We start from the raw sequence: 6,226 nt of genomic DNA on the forward strand, positions 1-6,226 counted from the left end.
CGAGTTCGTTTACTCACCTCCAACCATTTTAGATTCAATTTGATTAATTTCATCGAGTTCAAGAGTTTAAATTGGCTCATGAGCCAGGCTGATTATTATAAAAAGGATAAAATAATATTAATTTAAGATAATGTTATAAAAAATTTCAAATAAAATGAATAATTACAAGAGAAATAATAAGAAATTATTTAATATAAAATATATAATATCATTATTTAAATATTTTTATTGCTTTAAACATAAAATCTTCAAACTTCGTATGTTTTGATTATATTCTATATTAATATTTTCTTAAATGAAATGACTCACGAGATAACGAGTCGAATCAAGACTAGCTTGAGCTTAGCTTGTTAACTCATCGAGCTCAATTCACGAGCCACTTATCGAGCCGGCTCATGAGTTAGCTGACCAAATAAAGCGGGTGACGTAATTACACCACCTTTCGGGTGTGCCCACGTCACCAGCCTGTTTGTGATGCCTATAGGGCGGCATGACCACGCGTAACCATGGCGTCACCACGCTATCGGAACGAATTTCGCGAGGTGTTCCCTACTTTTCTGACAAGATGTCATCTGACCGCCAGAAATTCACCATTGACCAATCTCAGACCATTTTTGGCACTTGTCACCTGGGATGTCCCATATGGGGTAAGGGGTCATTTCTTCATCTTTAGCCATGGAATAAACCCCTTTTGCTGGGGATAACTGGGGAGCGACCATTTGGGGAAAAAGAGGTCATTTGGAGATTTGCTTGGAGTAGAGAAGATATTGGGGAGGCTGGTGTGCTACTGGAGGAGAAGTCTTTGAGGAGAGTTTGAGGATTTTGGATGTTCTCCTTCCATTTTTATTCTTTTTCTTCTACTTCTCCTTATTCTCCATCATTTTCTCCACTTCTCCTCTATCTTCTTCTTTTATGGCTGCCATTTCGCCGGAGAAAACAGAGAGAAGAGAAGGTTTCTTATCGGAAGCCTAGTCAGAATCTCCTCCTTAAGGAGTGCTTCGTCCTTCTTGGGAGAAGGACCATCACCAAAGTTTGTGGCATCATCAGAATCTCCTCACATGGAGAGCTTCTGCGCCCTTTGGAGAAGAATCTACGCTGGAGCTTTGAACCTTTGTCAGTCTCTCCTACCATTAGGAGAGCTTCTTCCCAAAAACCGTCGGAGGTCGGACGTCGTACAATCATTGTGGATGTATAACTCCTTAAACTCTTGCATTTTTCTTCCAAGATTGCATAGGTATGGTTGTGTAGAGGATTAAGAACTAGGTCTTGTTGTGCTTAGAGAAGGCCTTTAGGATATGAAGTGTTTAAGGACACCCCCTTATGAATCTAAGTGTTTCCTCAAGCCTTAGTACTAAAATCGTGCATAAGATGAAGTTTGGTAAGACCTCGTCGTTTGCTCCAGCAGTTTCCCTTGATTAGACAAGTGAAATCTAAGGAACGGACAGCCGATGACACCCCTTTGTTTGTCATTCGCTCAATCACGAAGAGTTCTCTTCTAGAGTCAACTTTTCACTCCATGTCTAGAAAAAGGATGGCAACTTTGTGCTGCTTCTCATAATATGAAGTTGACATCGCTTTCCATAAATTCAACCCTACAATATAGGAGAGGTTGTTAGGGCGACTTGGGTGCGTCGTCCCACAGGAAAATTAGCAATATGTACTTTCAAACAATAAACTTCTATTTCAAAAATACAATTGTTTAAACTATAGATAATTTGACAGTAATTAAAATTCAAATATTTTTGGGATTTTTGATACTTTGACGAAACAGTAATACCTTCTAAATATAACTTGAGTTTACGTAAAAGAAAAGCACAAAATATGAAAATATCTTTCTCATTTTCATGAATCAGTAATAAGTATAGGAATTATGTTATGGAAGTATGCAAATTGTGTTATGCCAAATATGAGGCATTCTTTACCCTCACTAGAGTTGTTATAAAGAACATTGGCTAATTTAAAGTTTGAATAGTTCTGAAGACATGCCATGCAGGGAAAACGTCAGTTATCACTCTAGAGTTCCCTCAATTCCCTCTACCTGGGGGCTAACATCTCGCATCATAACCTAAAAAAATAAATCAAGTTGGGGGTTTTAGTCTGTCACTCTAAAGTCCTCTAACTCTACACCCTTCAAAGATTATTTTCATATTTATTTGCACTAAATCATATGAATTACAATCTCATTCATACAACCTCATGTGATTCTTTCCAATTGTTAACTGAGACAATATCAGCCTGGCTCTTACATATTCTCGCAACAAATTTTAACATCTAGATGGGACAAATCACGAAGTAAATGAAGTGCATGAAATTAAATCATCACAACTTCTTCCAACATTAAAGATTAATACTCTCCACAACTTCCATTCAACACATTAATTACTTATCATTTTAAGGAGAAAGATAATAAAAACTAGTCAGAATCCATAGAGAAAACAAAATTACACTATAGTTTAAAAGTAGAAATCATTGTCAAACTAATAAGTACTCTCGATTAAAATCAAAAGTAGTTTAAAAATAAAAACTCTTGATGTTCCTTTGAATCTCTTCTCTTTTACAACACTCTAAACTCTCAAAATAAAACTAAAAACAAAAAGGATAAAGTAAATTTGTGGTGTTTGAATCTCTCCATAAGATTCTTCATGATCTTCTTCTCAGGACTCCATCACTCTCTCCCTCTTCAAGCACACTCTAAAATGTCTCAACTTCATTTTTTTCTAAATTTCTCAAGATGTGCCTTGAAAACTCTTCAAAATGTGTTGAAATTCAATGTATTCTCCAAGGGATGCCTCCTTTCACAAGTCTTTTAATAATATTTTCGTTCCTGGTGGTCATAACCACCCTCTTTAGCCAATAGGTGTCTCAAATGTCTCTTCAAAATTCGGCCAAAATCGTCAAATAACTGCCTCTGACGCTTAAGCGCGGGGCCTTTAGCGCTTAGACGTCACCTTCTCTGTTTCACCGGCAATTAAGCGCACGTAAGCACGGGATCGAGCACTTAGGCGACAAAACACTTTTGCACAAATTTCACATTTTTGCTCTAAATTTGATCATTTTTCACTCTTTTTAGTTTTTTTTAACTTTTTACATGTACTTGAAAGAAAAACACACAATATCTTCCATTAAAGTGCAGTATCTCAAAAATAGGTATAAAAATGTGTCTAAAAAACTATATATTTTAGGTGTATCGGTTGCCCCGACATGATTGGTTGATCACTTTGAGTTTTATCGGTCGTCTCAGATCGATCGTCTGCTCTTTTATGTTCAATTGGCCACTCAAACCCGATCATCCAATCACTTCAGTTCGTGATCAGCCTTTCACTTTCAGTTTGATCGGTTGTCCTGAGCCGATCATCCACTTTTTTGGGTTTTATCGGCAACTCTGGTTCGATCACCCACTTTGTTTTGATCGGTCGCCCCGGCACGATTGACCAATCACTTTTGGTTTGATCAGTTGTCCTGAGCCAATCACCTTCTTTTTTGGGTTCAACTGACCACATTGATTTGATCGCCCACTTCGGTTCAATCGGCCGCCCCGGCGCGATCGACCAATCAATTTGGGTTTGATAGGTTATCTCAGGTTTATCACCCGCTCTTTTGGGTTTGATCAACCACTCCAGTCTGATCACCCAATCATTTTGGTTCAATCGACCGACCTGACGTGATCGAACAGTCACTTAGGGTTTGATCAGCCGCTCCAGTTTGATAACCTTCTCTTGTGGGCTCGATCGGCCCCTTCGATCCAATCACCAGATCATTTCAGCTCGATCAGCTGCCCCAACATGACTGATCAATCACTTTGGGTTTGATCGGTCGTTATGGTCTGATCACCACTTTTGGGTTTGATCTGTCTTCCCCGATCTATCGACCAACCTTTTTGGTTTGACCGGTCGCCATGGTTTGGTTGTTAGATCTCTTGCATTCTTGTATGCTTTCTTTTATGTTGCATGTTTTCTTTTACATGTGTATGAAAAGTTTTTTTTTAGCTTGATGTCTATGAATTATTTCATTACATGAAAATATATTTGCATTATATGCTTTGTATGTGGCGTGTCTCGGGAGTCATCTTGAGCATACTTGTTTGGGGTGTCTCTCCTAGCATACACACCTTGTGGCGTCTCTTTGAGCACCTACGCTTGTGAGTGTATTTTCTACATGCACCGTTGTATGCACAAAGAATAAACACTTGAACATTTTGAGAGAAGATGAATCACATGTATAACTGCATGCCGCGTTCCCCACGACACCGCCCACAGTGTCTTGAGATATTTCACATCGTGTTGAATACTAGTTATGCTTCACAGCCATTGAACTCATGTGAGAGACAAAGTGTCTCCACCTAAGCATATGATTCTCACCCGCATGAATCATATGACTTAGCATGTTTGGCATTTTATATCTTTTTATGTTTGTCATTTGAGTGTCATTCCCATATCGTATATTTAACATTTCTCATATGTTTGTTGCATTTATGTATGCTTGACTTGTCTCATTTATCTTGTTTCATATCTTGCATACTTGCATGTGTGCTCGGTGAGTTCCTCTAGGGTAAGGTGAAAATTCTCTTTATAGGTATCCTTTTACTTGATGCAAACTCACTCATAGCCGGTGTCTGCTTATTGCATGGTGCTCCGGGTCCCCCAGGCAAGTGTAATTCATTTCTCATTTTTGTGTGTCATGTGGTATGTAACATCTTTGCATTCATTTGTATGATGTATGCTTCACCTTTTGTCCCATTGTGATTGCTTTGTGCTTCGATCGAACAATCACAATGTGGTCTTTTTTGCAAGTTTGTATGTTTCCTCATTCACCTTGATGGCTTGTCCTGCTCATCAGGAGGGTGATCCCGAGGATATAGTTGTGCAAAATAGATAAAGTTGACTTCGCTATGCAACGGTGCCAAAAGCTTGATGCAATCTTTTATAAATAAGAAATTTTAGCAATTAATGTTAAGATTATACGCAAGTATACGTATCGTTATCAAGTAATAAAGGATTTTCTATTTAAGCCCCAAATATCGATCCCACGGGGAAGGTTTAAATTTGAAATGATAAATTAACTAGGAAATTCACAGAAAGTACAATGAAATTACTATCACTAATTTCAAATGTTGAGATATTATCAGAACTAAATTATTTAACAACTAGCAAATCTAAAATGCAAAGTTTAAACAGTAACTACTAAACTACTAACAGTAACTACTAAACTATTAAACTATGTTTATGTGATGAAGATTTCTTATGTGAAAGAGCATCTTTCTCACTATAATAAGATTTTGGCAAAATGAGATGAGATAAATGGTTTTAATATGTATTGTGTCAAATAGGAGCAATCTTAATTCTCTACCTTGAATACATTGTTATAGAAAATCATTGGTTAATCCCAGGTTTGTCCCTAAATCTGTGGTTAGGCTAGGAGGATATTGGCTCCCACTATAGAGCTTCCACTTCCCTTCACCTGAAGGCTAACTCTCGCTTTAGTTCTTAAACACTAAAACCGAATTGGGGATTTTAGTCTGTCACCCTAAAATCTCCAAATCAACACCCAACAATGTATATTTCCCTATTTATCTACACTTAATCAGATGGACAAAATGATTTATATTTTCCTATCGTATCCAAAATTTCAAAACATTCTTGAACATAGTTTGAATCTTCCTTAAAAAGATCTTCACATTGATCTAATTCCTCTTCTTTCTTGTGTTCTAAATCTTTTTCTTCATAAGTAGTTTTGAAATGGCATTCACTCAGATATCTTATAACATTCATCATATTTACCTTTTGCAGGAAACTTCATTGATTTTGAAATGTTAAAAGTAACAGTTTGATCATTGACGCACATTGTTAATTCCCCTTTCTGTACATCTATCATTGTTTTTCCTGTGGCTAGGAAATGTCTCCCCAAAATAATAGGTATCTTTTTATCTTCTTTCATATCCAACGCAATGAAATCAAAAGGAAAGATAAATCGATCCACTTTCATTATGACATCTTTTATAACTCCTTTAAGGTACGTTATCGAACAATTTGCTAACTGCATAGTTACAGTAGTTGGTGTTATTTCTCCTAATCCCAATCTTTTGAATATTGATAATGACTTAAGGTTAATGCTTGCACCTAAATCACATAAAACTTTCTCATAAAATATGTCTCCTATCGCACCTATCGCACATGGATTATCAGGATCTTTAAGCTTTTCAAGAAGCTTTTTCTGACTTTTCAAGAAG

The sequence above is a fragment of the Phalaenopsis equestris genome, unplaced genomic scaffold, assembly GCF_001263595.1.
Source record: "Phalaenopsis equestris unplaced genomic scaffold, ASM126359v1 Scaffold000352, whole genome shotgun sequence".
Lineage (NCBI taxonomy): Eukaryota > Viridiplantae > Streptophyta > Magnoliopsida > Asparagales > Orchidaceae > Phalaenopsis > Phalaenopsis equestris.